Genomic DNA, 7,054 nt, shown 5'->3' on the forward strand with positions numbered 1-7,054 from the left:
TCCTGGTGCAGAAAGCGGGGGAAGCCAGAAAGCCTCCATTCCACACATGCCTGCAGGGCCGCCTTGGCCACACCCCGGGCCAGCAAATGACAGTGCAGGCGGAGGGTAGCCAGGCTGAAAGCTGGGGTGCTTCCTGGGGGAGTGCACTTGGAAAGACAGAGGAATCCAGTGCCTGTCTTGAGAGAATGTGGGATGCAGAGGCAGAACTGGAGTAGGGGTCCTTGCAGAGCGGTGCTGAGTGGAGTCATGTGGCAGGTATAGCTGCCGTACCTGAGTGTGATCAGCAGAGGGCGTGTGGAGCTTGGAGAATCCACTCCTGGCCCTTAGCCGAGCGAAGCATGGAGAGGCTGATTCCCACCTCAGCCGCGAGCAAGTTCCCAACTTAGAGGACCCTGTGACAGGCCTCTGAGGGCCTTTGGTCGGGTTTCCAAGGACCTGGATTTGGTTGGCAGTGTGGCTTTGTGTCTTTAACCCTCAATAGTGAGTTCTCCACAATGGGAAGAAGGAGCTGTCAGAGCGGGGCATTCCTTCCTCCAGGTTGAACAGTCACCCGAAGGCAATATGCAGTGGTGGTGAAGAGCTCTGGCTCTGGAGTCAGACAGGCCTGCATCCAAATCCCAGCTCTACCACTTGCCAGGCTAAGCCTCAGTTTCCTCTCCTGTAAATGAAGGTCAAGGAATCCCTATCTTGGGATAGTTGTGAAAATTCAATGAGATCATGCATGAAAATCTCAGCACTGGGCCTGGTGCTGGTGTCCACTCAATGCGTGGTAGTTAAAAGAGAAAAAGGAGATATATTTAGATGTTAAAACCCCACTTAGACTAGGCTAAGTTTCCCACTTCTGCACTGGACCCCACCGCAGCCCCTCCATGATGGACAGGGACTGGTGAGCCTGTGACCCCTTCACCTCTCAGGTCTGCATCTGATCATACCTCAGCCATGGCCATGTGAGTCGTCTCCATGCATGCAGCAGATGCTTGATACATGCTTGTGAAGTTAACTGACAAAAATAGCTACTATTTCTCAGGCATTTCCTCACATTTATATAGTGCCCCACAGTTTACTGAGCACCCTGTAGGTTCATCTATGGAGCAAATTCTTTTTTTTTTTTTTTTTGAGACGGAGTTTCGTTCTTGTTGCCCAGGCTGGAGTGCAGTGGCATAATCTCGGCTCACTGCAACCTCCGCCTCCCGATTTGAAGCGATTCTCCTGCCTCAGCCTCCCGAGTAGCTGGGATTACAGGCATGCACCACCACGCTTGGCTAATTTTGTATTTTTATTAGAGACGGGGTGTCTCCATGGTCAGGCTGGTCTCCAACTCCCGACCTCAGGTGATCTGCCCGCCTCGGCCTCCCAAAGTGCTGGGATTACAGGTGTGAGCCACCGCACCCGGCCCTATGGAGCAAATTCTAAAGGCCTACCCTGTGCAGAGAGGGCAGGGAACTGCCAGATGAGCAAGATAGAGACCTGGATCCCAGATCTGCCCTCAGGGAGCCACCATCTCCAGAGAGGGGGATGGTGAGTAAAGAAGCAAAGGCTGTGTGCTTAGCTGTACCTAATCCAGCACCCAGGCTGGGCGTATCTTGGTCCGGGAGGGCTTTCAAGGAAGATTGTTCCAGATGGAGGGAGCAACCCCATGTAGAGGGCTGGAAGTCCAGGGCAGGTTAAAAAAGGGCAGACAGGCCAGGCGCAGTGGCTCACGCCTATATCCCAGCACTTTGGGAGGCCCAGGCGGGCAGATCACTTGAGGTCAGGGGTTCGGGACCAGCCTGGCCAACGTGATGAAACCCCATCTCTATATTAAAAACAAAAATTAGCCTGGTGTGGTGGTGGGCACCTGTAACCCCAGCTACTCTGGAGGCTGAGGCAGGAGAATCGCTTGAAACCTGGGAGGCGGAGGTTGCAGTGAGCTGAGCACTCATGTCACTGCACTCCAGCCTGGGCAACAGAGCGAGACTCTGTCTCAAATAAATAAGGGCAGGCAGCGAGGCTGCAGGGTTGGGGAGAGGGGTTAGAGTTGTTAGAATCCTTCGTGGGGTCTTCTATTTGCACGCCTCCAGAGGAGCAAGCTCCGTTTGGAGGTCCGAGTATCAAGTCAAACCCACTTCCTTAGGCTGCCACCAATGTCCACAATGTACGGTGCACTTCTATGTGTCAGGCCCTGTGCAAAGCGCTTTATGTGCATGATGTCATTAAATCCTCCTATTCAAAGCAGGTACTTTTTTTTTTTTTTTTTTTTTTTTTTTGAGATGGAGTTTTGCTCTTGTTGCCCAGGCTGGAGTGCAGTGGCCCAATCTCGGCTCACTGCAATCTGCACCTCCCGGGTTCAAACCATTCTCCTGCCTCAGACTCCCAAGTAGCTGGGATTACAGGCACCCGCCACCATGCCGGGCTAATTTTGTATTTTTAGTAGAGATGGGGTTTCACCATGTTGGTCAGGCTGGCCTCGAACTCCTGACCTCAAGTGATCCACCCGCCTCGGCCTCCCAAAGTGCTGGGATTACAGGCGTGAGCCACCGCGCCCAGCCCAAAGCAGGTACATTTTTATCCCCATTTCACAGATGAGGAATCTGAGGCTCAGAGAGGCAAAGTCTCTCCCAAATACCACAGAGCTTGTGAATGGCAGAGCTGGGAGGAAAGTCCCCTTCCCTGAACCTCAGTGTTCCCATCTGCAAACTGTTCCTCCAGGAGAGGCTGGAAGGGGCCAGCCTCGTGCGCTCCTGGAGGTCCAGCTGCCCTCGGGACAGGCAAGTGGCTGTCCAGGCCACTGCGTGGTGTATCACTTTCAGTTCCTGGGAAGAAGGTTAAATACCTCCGAGGGGCCCATTGAGGCTGCGGCAGCAAAGGAGGGGGTGACCGAGTGACTTTCAAAGGGGCCTGAAATGCGTAGCCGGCCCCTCCCCCTGAGGAGGGGGCCCTGCTTCCTCCCGGCCTAATGATATTCTGGGCTCAGCCCTCGTGTTTGGCGGCAGTTTAACCCGAGCCGGGGCGGATTTCTTTCTCACTGATCTCAGCTTGACACCCAATTAGCACAAGAATGGGAGGAGGAAGCCTGCGAGAGGCGCCTCCCAGCCTCCCGGGGCGCGCGAGGGGAGCAGGCGGGAAGACAAAGGACAGCAGGCAGGGGGGCACCCGCGCCCTCGCCTCCCCAACCGACCCCGCCATTGTCTCCCTGCGAGCTTCAGAGAGGACGGAGGCCTACGCCCGGGCTGGCCGGCCTGCTGGAGGGAACAGGGAATGGGGCCCAAGCCCCTGTTCTGTGTGGACCCAAAGGGAAAGCATTTGGGTGAGGCTAGTCCAAGGAGAGGCAGTGAGGTCAGTGCATAAGGGGCAGGGATCCCGAGGGCACAAAAGCCTGGGGCTGAGGCCTTACGTGTGCTCAGGCAAGCCACCCATTCGGAGTCTCGGTGCTCTCATCTGAAAAAGGGATCACGAAGAGTCCCTGTGAGGAGTCACTTAGGGGGTGCATGTAATGCACCTGGCAGGTGCAAAGTGGGCGTGCAATAAATACTCTTTGAAAGATTATGGGTGTTACGCCAATATTGTTACTAACTAAAGGGTGGAGTGGGGTAGGCTTGGGTTAGAAGGAAGGACTTTATCAGTGATAGCTGGGCATCCACAGAGTGGGCTGGTTTACCCAAAGAGCTCACCAATCTCTGGGCTGTGCCAGGAGAAGCTGGAGGACCACCTACCTGGGAGATTCCAGTAGGGAGGGAGTGTCTCTGGCCCTGTGCATAGACTCCCAACACCTCCTTTAGACTTGGGCTTCCATGTGACTTCCTGTGGGAAGCGTTCTCGGACCCCAGGACTAAGTTGGGGACCTCCTCTGGTTCCCACAGGCCCCGTGTTCTCCCTCCATAGCATGGATTGCTCTGTCTCCTGTGGTTCCCTCTATGTGGTCTCCTTGAACATCAGCCCCAGGAGGGCAAGAAGACCCACAGGTTTTGGGGTTTGTTTTGTTTTGAGATGGAGCCTGGCTCTGTCACCCAGGCTGGAGTGCAGTGGCGAAATCTCGGCTCACTGCAACCTCCCCTTCCTGGGTTCAAGCGATTCTCCTGCCCCAGCCTCCCAAGTAGCTGGGATTACAGGTATGCTCCACCACACCTGGCTAATTTTGTATTTTTAGTAGGGATGGGGTTTCGCCATGTCTAGGCTGGTCTCAAACTCCTGACCTCAAGTAATCCACCCGCCTCTGCCTCCCAAAGTGCTGGGATTACAGGCGTGAGCCACCACAACTGGCCTACCAACAGGTTTTTTTTTGGTGGTGGTGTTTTGTTTTGTTGTTGTTTTTTTGTTTTGTTTTGTTTTGTTTTTGAGACGGAGTCTCGCTCTGTCGCCCAGGCTGGAGAGCAGTGGCGCGACCTCGGCTCACTGCAACCTCCGCCTCCCGGGTTCACGCCATTCTCCTGCCTCAGCCTCCCAAGTAGCTGGGACTACAGGTGCCCACCACCACACCTGGCTAATTTTTTTTGTATTTTTAGTGGAGACGGGGTTTCACCGTGTTAGCCAGGATGGTCTCGATCTCCTGACCTCGTGATCCACCCGCCTCAGCCTCCCAAAGTGCTGGGATTACAGGCGTGAGCCACCGCACCCGGCCAACTGACAGGTTTTGTTCATCATTGTGTTCCCAGCAGCAACACTGGCCCTGGTGTGTAATAGGTTCTCAGTGAATGTTTGTCAGGTGGATGAAGCTCTTCAAATGCTCCCAAGTGCTCCATTCCAGCTCTGGGAGGCAGTTTCCAGGTCAGGGGACACTGAGGTGGGTTGGAATCAGAGGCTGTAAAGGGCTCTGTATGCCTTCTAGGTATAGGCCGTTAGCTTGTTGGCAAAGGGAAGCCATTAAGTGACTTTGAGCAGGGGACTGATATCACTCATTCATTTACTCATTCAGCAAGCTCTTGGCAAACCCCTATAGAGTACAAAGTTCCGCACTACCTGGTATAATCAAAGATGAATCAGGAAAAGTTTCTGCCCAGAAGGAGCTTAGAGTACAGTAGAAGAATCTTAGAATATGTTTGCATAGAAGACCTTAGAAGATCATTTGGTCCCAAACCTCTTCACAGAATAGGGAAACTGAGTTCCACAGAGGGGTGGGTCACATGGCACGGTGAGGATGAGGCCTTTCTGTGTACCACGTGAGTCCTCCGCTTTCCGAGGACCAGGGCAGTGTCTCATTTGTCCTTGTTTTATAGGAACAGGGCCTGGCACATTGAAGGGGCTCAAAGCTGTCCGTGGAGTTGATTTGTACAATGAAGCCAAGGCCAGAGGAGATGGGAGGCAGGCAGGCCAGAGAGGAAGCAGGTGCAGGTGAGGTGATGAGCTGGAGGACTGGGGAGGCATGCCAGATTAGAAGGGAGACTTGGCTGGGCATGGTGGCTCACGCCTGTAATCCCAGCACTTTGGGAGGCTGAGGCAGGCAGATCACGAGGTCAGGAGATTGAGACCATCCCGGCTAACATGGTGAAACCCCATCTCTACTAAAAATACAAAAAATTAGCCGGGCGTGGTGGCGGGCGCCTGTAATCCCAGTTACTCGGGAGGCTGAGGCAGGAGAATGGCGTGAACCCGGGAGACAGAGCTTGCAGTGAGCTGAGATCACACCACTGCACTCCAGCCTGGGCGACAGAGTGAGACTCCGTCTCAAAAAAAAAAAAAAAAAAAGAAGGGAGACTCATCCAAATTTGGTGACTGTTTGGATATGAGAGAGGGAAAATTAGGCTAATTTGGGTGTTTACTTGGGTGTTTTGGTGGGTGGTAGTGGTATTCCTGAGATGGGGAACACAGAACCTGTTTTGTTTTGTTTGTTTGTTTTGAGACGGAGTCTAGCTCTCTTGTTGCGCCACTGCACTCCAGCCTCCCGGGTTCAAGCAGTTCTCCTGCTTCAGCCTCCCAAGTAGCTGGGATTACAGGTGTGCACCACCACGCCCAGCTAATTTTTGTATTTTTAGTAGAGACAGGTTTCACCATGTTGGCCAGGCTGGTCTCGAACTCCTGATCTCAAGTGATCCACCTGCCTCGGCCTCCCAAAGTGCTGGGATTACAGGCGTGAGCCACTGCGCCTGGCTGAGAGAACCTGTTTTAGGAAAGAGTCACTGTGCCAAGAACTTACTCACTCCTCACTACAACCCTATGGGGTTGGGATGTTATTATCCCCATTTTACAGATGAGGAAACTGAGGTGCAAAACTGTTAAGGGACTTGCCCAAAGACACAGCTAGAAAGTAGTAGGACCTAGATATATTAATTTTTAATTTTAATTTTTATTTCAGACAGTCTCACTGTCACCCAGGGCTGGAGTGCAGTAGTGTAACTTCTGCCTCCCAGCTCGTGCCTCAGCCTCCCGAGTAGCTGGGACTACAGGTGTGTGCCACCATGCCTGGCTTTTGGTAGAGATGGGGTTTCATCATGTTGCGAGGCTGGTTCTGAACTCCTGGCCTCAAGCAATCCATCCACCTTGGCCTCCCAAAGTGCTGGGATTACAGGCGTGAGTCACTGTGCCTGGCTAGGGCCTGCATATAAAGCTGGTAGTTGTACTCCTAGATCTTTACAAAAAAAATTTTTTTTAATTAAAAATTCTTTGGCCAGGCCAGGTGCAGTGGCTCACGCCTGTAATCTCAGCGCTTTGGGAGGCCGAGGCGGGCAGATCACCAGGTCAGGAGTTCAAGACCAGCCTGGCCAATATGGTGAAACCCTATCTCTACTAAAAGTACAAAAATTAGCCAGGATGATGGCGCACGCCTATAGTCCCAGATACTCAGGAAGTTGAGGCAGAAGACTCTCTTGAACCTGGGAGGCGGAGGTTGCAGTGAGCCGAGATCATGCCACTGCACTCCAGCCTAGGTGACAGAGCAAGAATCTGTCTCAAAAACAAAACAATTTTTTTTTGGCCCAGTGTGGTGCCTCACACCTGTAATCCCAGCACTTTGGGAGGCCAAGACAGGCAGATTGCTTGAGCCCAGGAGTTTGAGAGTAGCCTGGGCAACATGATGAAATCCTGTCTCTACAAAAAAATTTAAAAAATTAGCCAGGCATCGCGGACTAGAAGGAAGGAAGGA

This window comes from Pongo abelii, chromosome 13, assembly GCF_028885655.2.
Source record: "Pongo abelii isolate AG06213 chromosome 13, NHGRI_mPonAbe1-v2.0_pri, whole genome shotgun sequence".
Classification (NCBI taxonomy): Eukaryota; Metazoa; Chordata; class Mammalia; order Primates; family Hominidae; genus Pongo; species Pongo abelii.